The following is an 18,046-nucleotide window of genomic DNA, read 5'->3' as shown; positions in this document are numbered from 1 at the left end:
ATCCACCTCCCCTCCCGCCCACCTGGTGTGTCTCTTTACAATTCTTTAAAATACGTCACCACACTCCAGGCGCACTTTGTCTGAGCGTTTACTGTTGCCGTGGATGGGTTTACATTGTAGTTAATGCAACGCCCGGTGAGTTTCGTACCGACGCTAGGGGGTGCCTTGTGCGGCGTATTGAACGCTAACGGCCGTGACAAAGCATCGGTGTTTGACACCCTGGGAATGAGACCGGCTGGATGTACACAGGGACAGAGAGGTGCTTCTATCTGAGGTCATGTTCTTCTGTCCTTGTCCAGAATGCAGCATTTTGCCCCAGACACAAATACACGAGAACACAATCTCAGACAGATTTCCCACATGTAAAAAAAAGGTCGCAGGATTCAGGTTGGCCTGCTTTAAAATAAGATTACAGATGACAGAGGAGGGAGTTAAGGGAATCGTAATTAGCTCCCTATCCTCCAAAACATGCAGCCTGGAGAGGAGGAGAAATATCGATCTGTCTCACAGCAATATAAAAAAAAGTTTAAAATCTTGTGTTGTTTTTCCTCCTCTCTATTTTGGGTCCTCTTTTCTGTGTGGCGGTGAAAAGCCCAGTTAAAAGCAGAGCTGAATTTAGAGGTGATGATGGCAGGAACACTGTGTATAATGGGGAGATCAGTGAATGACAGCTTTTGTTCTCTTCCCAGCAACGAGAAGAGATTGTCCGCTGAGGGGAAGGTTTCATCACTGAGAGGACAAGACGAGAGAGGACGAAAGGCTTTACATCACACATGCTGACTATATTTGAAAGTGTGAAATGTGATCACGCAAGGATTATTAAAAAAAAATGAACATAAAACTCTCAACATAAACTGACACAGGGATTAAAAGAGGAATTCAGGGCACTCTGTAAATCAGCACTTTGGTATATTTACGAATAACCTCTGATTGAACATTTAATTGTTTCTCTGCTTCATTTGCATGTGTGTGCTCACCCTCAGCACTGTCAGACATCTCAGTGGAGGACACATGCCTTCCAGCACTGGACACTGTAATTGGCTAATCCACCCGGGAGGGAACAACACTTTCTGATTGACCGGTCCAGCCAAGGGTCAACAGTTGCGATATCCAAGGTCAGCCTAAGCTCGCCACTTCTTTCTTTTTTCCTTTTTTCTTGGAGCTGATCAGGCTTTAGGAATATTCATTGACTGCAGCAAACACATAGATTCTTTAAAGCCTGGGCCATCTTGAGCTGCAGATCTAATTGATATGGTAATGAGGCAGGATTTAGTTTTTTTTGAAGATTTCTTTTCTTGCCTCAGGAGCGAGTGTCAGATAGGTGTATTGGACATTCTGGAGATGAACCTGCGTTGCTCACAATGAAATGTGTAAAATCAGTGGCCGTGCATGGCCCTCTTTTATCCACAGTGACATAGAGTCAGGTGGTGCAATCTTTTTATTGATCTCAGACACGCTCAACACAGTATTACTCAATATATCTATGAGTCGCCAGGTTTGTGTGTTGTCAAAAAGAGGGTTATAGATATGGGAGAAACCTGACCTAATGATCTGACCCACCCGCTGTAGGCCTACTACGAATTGTTGGCTAGTTGTAGGGTAGTCTGAATAGTGATGAAAAGCAGTTTGAAGTGCTTACAAAGTATACTTTAAACGTTTCAGACTTTGCAGAATTAAACAGCTTGAGATGTACAGTGTTGGCTGATGTTTGAGCGTTGTTAAGACATGAGGCTCTAGCTTAAGCTCCGTCAGGAAGACTATACTTTTGCATGCTTAGGCCTGTGGTTTATTTCTCATACATCCTGCCATTCACTCCTCTCACGTATGCTCACTCATAATTTCCTTGCTGTAATTGTTTCAAGTAATGGCAATATTAGCTGTTCTCATCAGCTGGTCACATACATCCAATAGTACAGTCACACATCTACATGGTTAGCCTATCATCTTGCTGCTGTCTCCTTTTAAATAAGATTCTCTCTCTGCTTTCATTGCGTTCATACTGCTGTTACAAGCGCCCCTCCACTTCCCCTTCACTGCCTAGATTCATTAGCTTCATCAGCCTTCTCAGCCGACCAGTCTCAGCAGAATCATCGCCAGTGTCTGGACTTCATGGGGGGATTTATCTCGCTGCTGCTCGGGGTACACGCCCCTCGATTACAAATCTCCCTGTAGAGTCCAAAGAGTTTCTGTCAAGACTTTATTACCACACATAATATGTTATGATAAACAATTATCTTTTCTTCATTCACTTTATTCATAAGGACATCAAGAACCAAAGTGTAGTAAAGTAACCGTGTAGCTGTTCTGTATCATTCAAAATATATATTATTTTGACAGTAAAATCATAGAATAATGCAATGATACAAGTCCTGTTTGAAGCAGAATGAAGTAAACAAGCTTTTGGGTGTGTATATGTGTGCGCACGTGTGAATATGTAAGAGGAAAACAGAGATAGAGCAAGTAAAAAAAAATGTCCCTACCAAAGTTAAAACGAAGGTTAGGATATTGTAACCCTAGTTCTATAAGCACAGGAGGAGCCCTCTACTGAACTCTATGGGTACTACTGTCCCTCAATCACGCGCACGAGTTCACCCACTGAGATTTGCATAAACATAGCTGGCCAATCAGGACGTGCCTACTGAATACGTGCGTTACTACAAAGGTGGCGTCCAGCACTGCCTGCAATGCCACGCCCTCTTCAGCGAGCGGCGCAGGAGCGACAGGGCCTCCTTGGTAGAGGGCTCCGCCTGTGCTTATAGAACTAGGGTTACAGTACCGTAACCTTCGTTGTAACTCACACAGGCTGCGCCCTCTACTGGACTCTACGGGTACAGTGAGTGGAGCCTGATGGATGTACACCCTGCCGCAACACCACATCAACCCAACCACACTGATCCAGACTGGCTAAGGATAAGGACACCACAGCCCGCTTACTTCTTTATAAGTTAGACCGCCACAGCAGAGAGGTAGGGGGGCCCTAGCCATCTCTGATAATACACAACTGATCTGGGTAAAGCCATGGTCTAACACTGCAGGGGTCAAAAAGAAACAGTCGACACCCTGCACATCAAGGAGCACAGGAACATGTAGGTGTATCATGCCCAGAGGGGGGGGGTCAGGTGCAACACACACACCTCACCTTTTTCACCAGTCCTGTGTTGTTCCAGCGAGCACAGACCCTGAAAAGGAGCCCGACATGTCCAAGAGATAGAACCGTATGAACGGATCAGGCGTCGACCATGATGGTCTTACATATCCCTGACACTCACCCTACTGAACAAGGTGCCGACAACGCAGCGCTGCATTTAGAATGTGAGCAGACCACAGTGGGAGGGCTCTTCCCACCGGCCTATCGGCTTGGGAGATACACTCACAAAGACATCCCGCCAGGCGTTTCTTGGAAAACAATTTGTGGCAATACCATCAGCGAAGTACATGGACATAGCAGATGCAACTCTGCCTCCAGTTGTATGACCATCGACCTGAATGAACTCCATAAGTTCTTAGGAACAAAGGAGAGGTTTGGTCTGAGAGTAGCCCTGCTGCGGACACCAAGAGGATCAAGGGTGGTTAGTCAACATACTCTCTTAGCTGAGGTCAAATGAATGACAACGCCTTCAAAGAGGAACGCTCTAAAGGCTTAAAGGAGTCCTTCAGCTCTAAAGACTTAAAGGAGTCCTTCATCAAAGCCTCGAGCACCAATAGCAGTTCCCACTGCGGGGAGGAGGTACACACCACTGGTCATTGCCTCCTGACTCCCTGCAGAAACCGCTTCATGTGAGGGTGGCCAAAGACCGGTCTGTCGCCAAAACCCTCATTACAGGAAGAAATGGCTGTTGCATACACTTTAATAGTGGCATGAAACAGCCCTCTATCCATCAGGGACTGTTAAAAGGGAGAGTATAGACCCTGCTGCACAGGACAGGGGATCTGTGCCAGCCCGCTGCCTTCGTTACTGGTGGTGGGGTGACACGGCCGTTATGTGTTTGAAGTGCACTGGGCACTCAAATAATCGTAATGCTCGGTTCTGGCCGATCTCAACAAGAAGCCATGAGGAGAGGGGAGGAATGTGCTTTTTGAGGAATGTATTTTCATTTACTGAACGCCCTCCTCTGTGTGGTCCACTCCAAGGCATAGGAAGCAGGCGTCATGAAGATCCACCCCGGTGACCACTGGTACTGGCGAGGTTCTCATAGCGGCGACTCCATCCGCAGAGATGTAGCAGTCAGTGGGTAATTGGCGATCGGAAGCATCCTCAGGGTACTGCAAGGTTGAGGGTTCAGTCCCCATCGATGCTCTTTACAGCAGCCCACTCACTGGGTTAAATGCAGAGGTCAAAATTCACTTGTGTACCTGTATGTATATGATGATTCTAATAAAATTGAAGTTCAAAAATACAGTCTGGATCAAAGTGGTGCACCGACAAGACAACAGACCAACGAGTTCCCCTTATTGATAAAGCAGGTTTGAAGACATTTGCATATTATCACTTTTATACGATTTAGAGCATTTTCTTCACTTTTTTCCAACGCACTTGCTGGCAGGAGTTGATTCAAACAAACAGCTTGCTTGATGTTAAGCACGATTCACTGCTGAGATTTGGGAAGTGTGCCCGTCAGCTCCTCTGGTAACCTGTCGGACCACAACATCAATTCTCTGACATTTTGAAGTACTGACATGCAAATCTGCCCAGAGCAGGTTTAAAGTTAAAATTTCCTGCTAAATCAAAAGTCAATACCCGGGAAGCAACAGTTCCTATTAGTATGTACAGTACAGTATGTGTATGTGTATTCTCACGGAGCTGGAGAATTGATAGCACAGCTCTTGGTGTTGTTAATTGGTCCACTAACTGGACCAATTCATTAGTTTAGAATGCGTGGAGAGAAACCGCAGCCAGGCCTGGGAACACTCACTCACTGAAGGCTCCACACTAAATATATTCTCCCCTGTCTCCAGTCTACCATATTTAATGTGACACTAGCACTTTATTGCAGATATAAACAAAATGGCCCAGGGGAATTATGCTGCAGCTTCAATGCATATATGTCTGTTACCGCAGATATAATATGAGAAAGACTCAGCCAAATAAGAGAGCCGCTTTTTTTTTTTTTTTTTTAAGTAGTCCATAAAGTAGGTCATGAATTTCAGAAGTGCAGATTACCATTTCCACACTCAATCCCATTAATCAACGTTTCTGCCAACGAGTCCCACCAGAGAAAACAATGAATAAGAGCATGTTACTTTGGAATTAATCTATTAATCAAATGGCACATGAAGAAGTACCTGCGACACAGCATGGGTGGTGGGACAGCATCCAGGGGGTTGTGGTAGTGAGCAAAATGCAACCCCCCACCCTTATCTGGGAAACACTGGCAGGTTGTGCACACTTTAAAGGAGTGGAGGCTTTATTAAGGATAAGGATTGTGACTGAAAATAGAGATTTATTATCACTCAAATGACTCTCTCCGTCTCAGCTTCTCCCCGGTGTCTGTTGCGACTATGAGAAAGCATTTTAAAGGTGGAGGAAGACAGAGACATCAGAGGCAGAGTAAATGATGGCCATGTTTAAACTTCTAATTATAGGCTTCTGTATCTTCAGAGCTGCCAGCTGTAGGAGGAAGATGCTCCTATACTCACCCTAAACCCTCATTAAACCCTCAGAAAAGACAATGTGATTCTATCATGCAGAGACAGAGAGGGAGCAAGCAGGGATGTTATTTCCAAAAGGTCACCAGGTTTTTCTGGGCTCCATGTTTTGTATGGTTTCAATAAGACGGATGGTATAAGGCCTATGCTGCTACACATAGTTTCCAGTAAAACTGTTAATATTTGTATTATACAAATATTGTACAAACTATATAAGACATAATATCAAAACTGGCTACATTTTAAAGGCAGGGTTGACGATGTTCTCCAGCTAGCTAGCTTCACTAGCTGTTCTATTGGTTGAAATGGTCTTTACCCCCCGATAGCGATCCATTACTGATGAGCAATGAAAAAGGAAAAGAGCCGTCATCTATAGCTGCTGTAATCCTGTAAAAACGTCTACCAATCACTGCCTCGCGGTCCTCCTTGGAAAGAACCAATCAGATGCCTCCCCGCCTCCCTGCTCGTACTCTACACTTGGCCTCCGAGTGTCATTCTAGTTTATAAAATATGTTTTTATTTGCAGATTAAAATGCTTCAACAGCGACACCTGCAGGGCAGGCAAGAAAGTGGTGGTTGTAGCAGCTCTGATGAATCCGTGCAGCAGTCCGTCGCCCATACCGGGATAGAATGCAGCGGAGTGCAGCAGCATATTGGGTCACCGAACCCCACCGTATCCTGCCGTGGGCCTTGCCGTCAGCTGTCCGGGCTGGACCCACAGCGGGACTATGGTGACGTGCGGCGACCCAATATGTTGCTGCACTCTGCTGCATTGGATCCCGGACTGGGCAACAGACTGCTGTTACAGACGGGCTTCTAGTGACACATTACAAACACAAGGTTCATTCTCACCCTGAGGCTGCAGTGATTGTTGTTTTACAGAAGAAAGTAGAGATGGGTAACCTAGGCAACTAGTGTAGTAATAATAAGAATAATCATAACACTTTTCAAGCTTTCAAGCTTTCGATGGTACGTGTCCACCGGGCTTATTTTATCGCGAGGGTACGCGCCGCTTCCCAGCATTGGATGCTTGATGGGCTGCCACTAGACACAAGGCACTAGGCTCCTGATTGGATGAACGCTTTCCCTCGTGGGCTGCTGCTCTCAGCTTTCAAACCGGAAGCAACATGGCGGCTCGTTTGGAAACTGCCTTCTCTTATATAACGAAAACAGTTCAGCGAAATGTGTTTCTGAAAATATTTCAGGCGAGAAATAAGCCGTGCAGTTGCTGAATCTGTCTTTATTTTGGATCGACAACGTTTAGTTTAAAAGATTCTCGGGAGTTTTGAGAGGCAGCGAGTCACGTTGGATGCCCCTGATTTGCATAAAGTAGACTAGACATTTATGCAAATGAGGAACGGCTGTCGTGACGCTCCGCCTCTCGAATCGTGTCGCCACACTAGCAGAATGCATTGCACGGCTCCTTACATAGACAATGAATTGGAAGCGTGGAAAGGACGGAGCCTGTGGACACGTACACCATTAGGCTTTGAGAGGCTGCTTAAAGGCTGATGTGGTCCAGTGCAACACCTCAACACGTTTTTTGGGGAGGAGGAGATTTCATGAATTCTGCCAGGCTGTTCAGTTCTATTATACAGGAAACATTTAATTATTAATCAGAGTTCAAATTGATAGTTTAGTACACTTTATGAGACTATTTCTATGAGACTACATTAATCAGCTGTCATTTGATAAGAAGGATGGTGCCCCACAAATTCACTTAATATGAATTTAAGTCATATTATTCAATAATTCAATACATTATTTTGATAATTACTGACTACTTGTAATGCCTTTTTGAGCTACGGCACAACCATAATTGTGGTGCCCTGTTATTATTAATATATATTGATAATTGTATTAATATACTTTTTATTGATATTAATAATTACCTTTAATATTTGCTAATAACCAGACCAGCTCCTCCCTGCGTCCCCAACACTTGCAATGTTATAATAGTGGAAAAGTGGCTCATGTCTTTCTAGCTCCTCCTCTGCTTCTGAGAAACATCACATGCACAACCACAAGAGGTCAGGAAAACAAAACGCTCTTTTCTTTTAGGTCCTTCTCTGTGTCTATGCTCCCTGGGGCCAAAGTGGCAATTCAATTAGTATGGTACTATTTGATTACAAGTGAAAAGAATATCTAAGTAAGTAGTTATAGTGCACATAATTCTAATAAGGACGGTTTCGGGACTAGTTTAGAGGGAGAGTGAGAAGAGAGGAAATAAAACATGAGAGCATACCAAACACACAAAAAAGCCACTGTTACTATCATCATCACAGCATGACATCACAACAGTAATAATACAAATAATGATAATAATAATAATAATTTATTTGAGTATAAATGAAAAGACTATATTAGTAGTAAGTAATAATATCAATAATGATAATAATGTAGAGAAAATAAAGAAAGAAAAAAAAAATATATTCTTATCAGGTTGTGTGTGTGTGTGTGTGTGTGTGCGTGCGTGCGTGCGTGCGTGTGTGTGTGTGTGAATGCATGTGTGTGGGTGTGTGTGCTTGCTGCTGATTACATACTGTTAATGGCCATTGTCCTCCAGTAAATGGTCACACAGGGTTAAAGGTCGTTACGGGGAACAAAGCTAACAAAAAGCAGATAATATTAATTTCCAATAGAGATTGGACAGTGCTCATTAGTGAAGTGAACAGTGGACATCTCACATATTCAAAATAGTTTCAGACAAATAAATGGGCATTAGATGTGAACTTGGAACTAGTTCTTGACGAAAAATGACCAAAGTTCAACAAGATTTTATTAATCGATGAGAAGCTCAGATCAGATCATATTACAAAATCTCTGGGGATTATTAGAATAATTAGTGCTTTATTACACACTTCTTGTCTTCTAACATTATACTACAGCCTAATATACCGATACCTTACCTTTTGTAATATTGTATATCTAAAATTGTCCTGCTGTAGAAACGTTTTGTCAGAACTTTCTCAAAGTCCCATGTTGCAGCCTCTGCATCTTTCTTCAAATGTAATGTATTGTCTATGTTTGATATTAACATTCTTCAAATATGTACTGTTCTTTTTAAAGACCCCTTTGAAAATGGACAGTTTTTCCTCGACAAAATTTAGTGTAAGTTTGGAGCGTTATTTAACCTCTTTCACTACAAGCTAGTCTGACATGGTTGGTACCGATGGATTCTTTAGGTAGTTTCGTAATATGATGCCAGTATCTTCACTCTAGCTTAAAAACGATGCTCGGTACAAATTCTGAAATTGCAAGTTGCATTAATGCGTTAAACTGAATTTGCATTAATGCGTTAATACTGTGTAAACTTTTGATGTCAAAAATATTTTATGTTGAATAATCTTGATTTTATTTTCAACTTTTTTGCTCTTATCAATAGCAGCCTAACTTGTAAAAATATGATGTGTTTAAGCATGTCAAATATATGCATATTAATTGGTATTTTATTTAGCATCGTTGTTTTTATGAATATACTGTATATTTTCTCTTTTAGGTGAGCTTTTAGATGAGCCCTTGGTAGTGGCTTTCTGCCTCACCTGCATATCTATTTTATTTCTAGTTACTTTTTCCTCTTTCTGTCCTTTCCTTTTATAATAAAAAAAAAGTGCAAGTAAAACATGAAACAAATATATGATGCCGTGTATTTACTAAGATCAAGATTAATAATGATCACCACAAATTCAAGTCAGCAAGGGAGTGTGGCTCTTTCACTCATTATGTTCATGAGCATCAGGATGTTGTTCAAAGGGAGCTTGTAAAGCTGTGCAGGTAGGTCAAAGGAAGCTATTGACAGGCTCTCCCACCCTGCGGTTACCGCTGAGAGTTTGAGTTGGACCTGATGAAGTTGACCCCCCGTCGGGAGTGCTAGCTCACATGCTAATAAGGAACTAAACACAGTGTTTCCATGGGCAATCACACTCCTGTTTCATCAGCCGGCAGATAGCATTGATCAGTACGTGTGTGGCGGCAATGTTTTTAATCGACTCTGAGAGAGAAAGGCACAGAGCCTGCTAGGAAACTGTTAAAGGAAAAGAAGGACTGGTGGCCTTGCACAGCAAGAACGTACCGAGAGTGAAGCAGATGATTTCGTTGAAACTGGACAAATCAGGGAAGAAGACAAAATCTAACTGGTTGTCTACAGATACACTGCTGACAACTCACAGTGTGAAACAACTGAAACAGCTCACTTTCTCTTTCTTTGCATAAATTCAGAGTGGTACTTTGTAAAAAAAAAATTAGAGTTAACGCTCTCAACGTTAACGCAATAATAACGTGTTAACGCAAATTACTTAACGACACTAATTTCTTTAACGCTTTAACGCAAGCTAACGACTAGCTTGTTGGGAAGGAGGTTAAATAACGCTCCAAACTAACGCTAAATTTTGGCAAGAAAAAACTGTCTTGTCCATTTTCAAAATCAAATCTCCCTTTAAGGTACATTTAGAACAAATACAAATATGTGCAATAAATTTGCAATTATTTGCGATTAATCATGGACAATCATGCAATAAATTGCGATTAAATATTTGAATAACTGACAGCCCTAGTTAAAAGAGAAGCCTGATGGCATTCTATATTTGTCTTATTGTCAAGAAATCCTGCGGAAAATGTGAACCAACAGTGAATGGATCTATTAACCAGTATTGTGTGTATCAAAGCCTGTATCTCTCTCCTCTGTGCCATAGAGCTCCATGTTGTCCAAAAACTGTTAAGAACACATCGATGATCCACACTGTGGCGCTGGCTGACATCTTCCCTCATTACTGAGCACTGTGAGACGATCCCAGCCCTGGTCGATAGGGCGCTAAAGTGAAAGTGGAGAGGTGAGAAAACCAACACGTTCTCACTCCTAGCTCATCAAATACCGCCGTTGGTCAGAGCCCCTCGAGCATCGCAGACTGACACACGGGGTACCCTCTTGCGTTACTTTTGGACGGACCAGGGACGGCGTGTCAATATACGTTCGTTACATGCATAGAGTCCCTTCAAAATAAACTTCTGTTTTCACAGAAAGTTAGGTTTAGGCAACACAACCACTTAGGTAGGGTTAGGAAACGGTCATGGTTGACGATAACCTAACGGACTCGACTTACGTGACTCACGGGACTGACGATACCGACGAGTCACGTGACTAAAGGCTGACATGACAAAATAAGTCAACGTTACTTTTAGTTTCACACAGGACACGAACAGCGGTCTCCTGGTTGATAGTCTTGTGTTTGTTTGACCCATCCAACCCCCCTCCCTCTCTTGCAAAATCACACTGACATTTGTAATAAACTCATATGTTAATAAAAAAAAAAGATTGATTTAATATATGGACTACATGATTGTACAGTGCAGTGCCTTCATGGGAGCATACTGGCACACATGATGTTCTTTACAAAGGAGCACAAAACAACAATCTAACTTGCGACCGCATATTTCTAACAAATAAGACGGAGTCCACACCCATCTTCATTTCAGTGGGTGGCAGAGTGATGAGAAAGCTGTGTTTGACAAATCCTCCCCTTCATCTCCCAGACTGCAGATCTGACAAGTCACCACTTATTTGGAAAATAGTCTTAAGTCGGAAGTGTGATTGATTTATGCACAGGATGAGCGTTTCACACAATGCAGCAGCCGCGGGCGTTTATGTCTGAAGTGAAGATGAGTTCTTATCAGCGGGTCTGAGCAGCTCGCAGGAGGTGTGAGACTGTCTTTGAGTCGGTGTTGACAAGCGAGTGGCAGGTGACCGATGGCCTGGCTTTCTGACATGTCTGAGGTGCTGCTAATGTGAGAGACAAGTTATTCTTCCTCTCACAAGGTCTGAGGGCCCTCAGAGATGTTCTTTGAGGTTTGTTTGTTTTTTTCAGCTAAATTTAATTTGCAGCTAGAGCAAGTGTACAACCTGGAGATGGAAGACGGGGAGCAGCGGCGCCATCTTATGTGGCTATTCCCTGGAGGATGGTGCTGGATCGTGACCTCTTTCTCAAGGGATATGCAGCGTAGAGGGCAGATCTCCTGTGTGGGTGTGTGGGTGTGTGCGTGTTTGCGACAGAATTAGATGACAGTTGTATAAATAAATCTCTCCAGAGGGACTGGAAAAAAACTCACTTTGTTCATTTCTGTGAGGGATTGTTCTCTGATGCGTCCTCGAGCATGTATTCTCTGACATCAAATGTGGCTCTGAAAATGTCAAATAAGGCAAAGCATGATATTTTGGGGACATTAGTGTGACATTAACACTAATGATGTTGGAATGTGGATACAAGCTGACATCTAGCACTCTTCCCAAATGCCTCATCATTCTGCTGTTGTTTCCAAGAGCAGAAACATTTTATCATTTGCACACTTTTTTCTTTTGGATACAGTAATGAATGTTCAGGCCTGCATGTGCTAACAGAACTACACCACACACACTCAGAGCTCTAGAAACATTTCTTGGCTCTTGGTTACTATCTGATTGCTATTAAGTGTGTGTGTGTGTGTGTGTGTGTGTGTGTGTGTGTGTGGTTACCTCTGGGATGTGCTATCTACCTGAACACCTGTTTAGTGAAGATTCAGCTTTCCTGAAAACAACAGGATGGTGAATCCTCCTCCATTCCTTCTGCTCACAGTTGACATGCTGCATACATACAGCTGTATCCGGGCCACAGATGGAAAAAAAGTACACACTGCGTACAATATTTACAGCCAATTATGGGCTAGAAAAGCTCCTCTCCATCATGTCTGCCCTTCTGCTTCATAAACTGCCACTGGAGGTGATTGAGTGCTCTGGGGACTCAGTGATTATGCTAATTATTAGCTGCTTCTTGCTTGGACGGGTGTTTGATCATGGCAAAGACAAAGGAAAAGAGCAGCTTAAGTCTTCATTTTATCCTCCACATCGCAGCACAAGCAGAAACAAGACATCCAGCTATTTGATGGGCCTAATGGTATTTTGGAAAGATACTTGCGTATGAATCTGGGCTTAGTCACCATAGCCCCTTTACATGGAATCTAGCACTGATGGATTCATTTATTCAAATAGTGGACTTTGGGCCGTAGAATACAGCTTTTCGTTACCTAAATGTTCTGTAACGGCTCCATTCAGACAAAAGTTTGGGTCACAGCTTGCGTGATATTTCTGGTGAGTTGGACGATAATGATGTAAATGAGTGTCAAACATTACATCATCAAGTTTTAAAACTTATTTTGCAGTAGAATTCATATGGCACTTTACAATTTGCCTCTCAATTACACATACTCACACACCGATGGCAGTGAGCTACCATTCAAGACGCTGGTCTGACGATCGGGAGCCTTGGAAAGCAATACAGTTTTCATTATTTATCAATACATGTTTATCATATTTAGCCTAGTGCTGACAATCATACAGTATATTGAATTTTGCTCAGATTTTCACAGCAGAAAACCGCTCGATGATCCATTTTGCCGAATACGCCTTTTAAATAGCGATGCAGCCGGTGCAGGAACACCTGGCTCTTAAAGGGAATGGGAGAGGACATTCTGATTGGTTTGATTCCTGTTACGAACAAAACACACCTATGATTGATTAAGATACTAAATACAAGCCCTTTGCCCGTTGCGCCTTACTTTGCGCTCAGATTATGAGCTGTTTAACTACCAAACTGGATTGGACACGCCCTAAATGCACTTTAGACCATGCGCTATAGATCATTTAAATAGGACAGGACACAAACCACAGTCTCACAGCTTTGCACTCCTACCATTCACCTCAACCACTCCAGGCAGCAGTTATGTTTCCTGCTAAATGTATTACGCAAAACCATTTAACTGTGCATAAATGTCCTTTGTAGGGGACATACTTGAAAGTGCATGTCTTAAAGGAGCTTGTATGATAGAAATACAATGAAGTGAACCCCCCCCCCACCCACCCACACACACACACACACACACACACTGCTGTTGGAAATATGTCACATTCTTTCATTTCAATATTTATGCAAACCAAATGGATGGTTAACAGAGCCAGAACATTTGGGCAGGCTGAGGGTTGAACAGTTGTCAAAGGAAGGCCGCTTGAATGCTAAACATGGCTGCATATGACAATAAGCCTTCTGTCTCCTCTGTCTCTGTCTGCTCCTCTCTAATTCAGAGGGGTTAATGCCGGAGCACAGCTTTGCTGTTATTGCTTTCTCCCGGCACCTTTAATCAAGGACTCTGTAGGACAGACATGAAACCCTGTCACGACGTCACTTAGAGTGCTCGGCGTCATCAAAATAATAAGTCATCCCAAACAACCTTGACTTTGTGAGAAAAGCCTTTCTGATTTGGAGATTTTTTTAGCCCCATTCAAAGCAGATGACATTCTGTTGAAGTGTTGTCTGGGAGATTGCAGCAATTTTAGGATATATCACTTATGAGATGACAAATGGTAGAAGTTTAGGGGAAACTGCAAAAACCCTGCTCTCTAAAAGTCAGCAGTCTCCAGCTGAAGCTATTCCTCCTTATTCCTTGTTCCTCCTTATTTCTTTTCTGCTTCATCTCTGGACTCCTCTCCAGGTCCACAGAAGCCCAGCGGTGAGTTGATGGCAGCCATTCAAGCTGATCACTGAAGGTGAATGACTTTCACTTGAGAGAATCTGATCCTGAAAGCACCACAACAAAGCCGGCAGCAACTTTTTGTGGGCATATGCAGATATTGGGAAAAGTCTTTGGCAGATTCAAGGTTAGATTTCACAGAGAAATCTCCTCAGAGAACAGAAGTGGCTCTGGAGTTTGTCCAAAGTAGCATCTCTGCCATCTGGTCACAGCCGTCTGACAGTGATTATGAACACACACCAAATGGATGCTTCTCCTTTATGGGCCTGTGTTTCAGAGCAGCTCTGTGTTTTATTCAAAGATTAAAACAACCTTGTCTGCAGTATTTCTCATCTGAAAGTGAAAAGTGACATGAAGCATTTTCCTTCTTACACTTAGTTAAACTTTCCCACTGAGATTATTTATTATATAGCACCAAGGGGGAAATACTCTCTCTGCATTCAGTATGTCAAATATTGATGTTTGTTGAAATACACATAAGCCAAAACTGACAACTGCCATGGTTTACCTCTCTTAAATGTATAAAGCCATGGATGGACTGTAAACACATTCAAGAATTACACATTAGTATATTACATAAAGGATATACTCTTTCAGTAACCATGTCTTCTATTCAGTAACCATGTCTTCTAAAAATTTAATTTCTATACAAATACAGCAAACACATATTGTAACACTTATGGCCTGTCTAGACTGCCTGCGTGAGCAGCAAGTGACGGCTGTCTCATGCATGGGTTGTCCACACCGGCAGCGTGTTGCCTTTCATAATGACCATTTCATTTCATTATAAATGTAATTTATATTTATATATATGAAGAAAGAGTTAAGAAGTGTGTGGTAATTTGTAAATAATAGTAATAATCCTAAATTAAAACCCCTTAAAACCTCTTTCTACATAGAGTTTGCCTTTCATAATGGCCATTTCATTTCATTATAAATATCATTTATATTTATTTTAGACAGAGAAAGGTAAAGAAACGTGTAGCAGTGTGGCTGCTCTAACCTGTTCACATGGACACCGAAAAAAGAACAGGTAACGCAGCCGCCAGGCGCTGCTGACGTTCCCTGTGTGGACGGGCGTAAGACAGCCTGGTCTCACCAAATGGCATATGAATGTCAACAATTTGTAAGTCATTTATCGTGCAATAATAATGCCCTTCTTGCTTTTAGCGTGTCATTTCACACCATGAATTCTATACTGACAGCAATGTAAACACATTCACGTGAATATGCTACGCTCAGATCTAGTGATGTAGAATAAAAAGGGAGAGGGACGAAGGGGGGTGGATCATCCACCAAAGATGGGTCAAACATACACAAGGCTTTCAACCAGGAGACCGGTGTTCGTGTCCCAAAGTGAACTTCTGTTACTGACCTCTGTGACTTGTTTTCTGTACTGTTATGTTGTCACAGGGCGGCTGTGGCTCAGAGGGTAGAGCAGGTTGTCCACCAATCGGAAGGTCGGTGGTTCGATCCCCGGCTGCTCCGGGTCACATGTCGATGTGTCCTTGAGCAAGACACTTAACCCCAAATTGCTCCCGGAGGCATAGCCATCGGTGTGTGAATGAGTATTTAGATTAAATCCTGATGGGCAAAGTTGGCACCTTAGTAGCCTCTGCCATCAGTGTATGAATGGGTGTGTGAATGGGTGAATACTGACATGTAGTGTAAAGCGCTTTGAGTGGTCAGAAGACTAGAAAAGCGCTGTCCAAGTCCATTTACCATTTACCATTCAGGTACGAATTTTGGGAATGTCCTTAAAATGTCATGCTATTTATACACCCTCCTTTGAGACCAGGTTGGGTAAGAAACTCAATGCTACGAGAATATTTCCAAATTGACGAGGAAATGTTTATATTTGGGCCGATTCAAATATTTAATTGCAGTTTATCGCATGATTGTCCATGATTAATCGCAAATTAATCGCATATTTTTTATCTGTTCAAAATGTACCTTAAAGGGAGATTGGTTAAGTATTTAATGCTCTTATCAACATGGGAGTGGACAAATATGCTGCTTTATGCAAATCCTAACATGGCAAACTGCAGCCCAACAGCCAACAACAGCTGTCAGTGTGTCAGTGTGCTGACTTGACTATGACTTGCCCCAAACTGCATGTGATTATCATAAAGTGGGCATGTCTGTAAAGGGGAGACTCGTGGGTACCCATAGAACACATTTACATTCACTGATCTGGAGGTCAGAGGTCAAGGGACCCCTTTGAAAATGGACATGACAGTTTTTCCTTGCTAAAATTTTGCTTAAGTTTGGAGTGTTATTTAGCCTCCTTCATATCAAGCTAGTATGGACATTCTTTAGGTTTACTAGTTTCATATGATACCAGTATCGGTTTTGAACTCTTCCCACAGTTCGAGAACTACGGTGGCCTTCAGGTAACATAAAAATGCACCAGTCTCTCTCTAGAGCCAGAGTTTGGTTTGTCCGTTCTGGGCTACTGTAGAAACATGGAGGACTCAGTGAAGAGGACCTGCTCCCTTTGGAGATATGAAGGAGTCATTCTAAGCTAACGAAAACACAACCATTCTTAGTTTCAGGTGTTTATACACTAATGAAAACATAGTTATGAATATTATATTCCATCTATGCTAACAGATCCCCCGAAATGCTACACACTTTGTTCCTTTGTTGCAACTATTGCAGCTATTTTCTTTCCCAGAAATGACATACAGTTGGTCTTAGATCTTATTACACAACACATGGAAAATATAAAGACAGTAAGTAAGTAAATTCATCATGAGTCACAACTTGGGGAAACAGGTTAAAACTACTATTCCAGGTGGTTGGGAGAGTCTTCGAAGGTTCTGGAGATCAGAACAGAAAATCAGGAAGTGTTCCCCTCTACTCAGGGGTTTTCAAAGATTGTCAGAGAACAGGATGTTGAGCTCTGTGACTTGAATGTGATGGTAATATGTGGCAGCAACAAACCAGGGCTACAGGCGAGGCCACTTAGTTCCAATGATGGTTCATTTTAATGCTACATCATACAAAATGATTCTAGACAACATTGTGCTGTCAACAGTTTGTGTTTGGCCCTTTCCTGTTTCAACATGACATGCCTCTGTGCACACAGCCAGCACCGTAAAGAAATGCTTTCCCCTGTTTGGTATGGAAGAACTCGACTGGCCTGCACAGAGCCCTGACCTCAACCCCATCAACACCTTTGGGATGAAGCGGAACGCCGACTGAGAGCCAGACCTCATCACCCAACCGTGTTGTGCTGCCTTCAAATGGGGTTGTGTTTGCTGTTGGTTGTGGCGTGTTTGCTGACGTCGTCAGAAATAGCAGAGACCATGGAAGTTAATTTTTTTGGTGCATAATAAGTTAATATATTGAGTTTTTCTTCATGTTATATGTCTGAGGAATATGAAAAAACGTTTACTTAATTGAGTCTTTTGTTTCCCTATGATTTTCTAAATTGTTTAAAGCTGTTTGTGGAGCTGTGTAAACTCTTTTCAATGTGTCAGTTTTCTGCGACACAATTTAGCGTAACTTTAGCGTAAAATTTAGCGTTCTTCCGAACATGCTAGCATGACATGGTTGGATTCCTTAGGTTTTTCTACTTTCATATTATATCTGTACCTTCAGTCTAGCACTAAAACTGAACCTGATATAGCCCCTGAAAGACTGTAAGGTCAGTAGTCTGGATCAGTCGGGATTGTGGGCCGGTCTCAGAGGGTTAAAGGGACTGTTTGTAACTTCTTACACGTATAAATCAATCCGGGTGGGTGTCCAATGCGCGCTCACGTGTGGCTACGCTGTTCAGACTCAGACTCCAACACAAACTACACGGGAGCATCAAAACATCAAAGTTGCTCACATTCAGATA

The sequence above is a fragment of the Sebastes fasciatus genome, chromosome 12, assembly GCF_043250625.1.
Source record: "Sebastes fasciatus isolate fSebFas1 chromosome 12, fSebFas1.pri, whole genome shotgun sequence".
NCBI lineage: Eukaryota > Metazoa > Chordata > Actinopteri > Perciformes > Sebastidae > Sebastes > Sebastes fasciatus.
The sequence above is the reverse complement of the archived record's forward strand: the minus strand, read 5'-3'. Positions refer to the sequence as shown.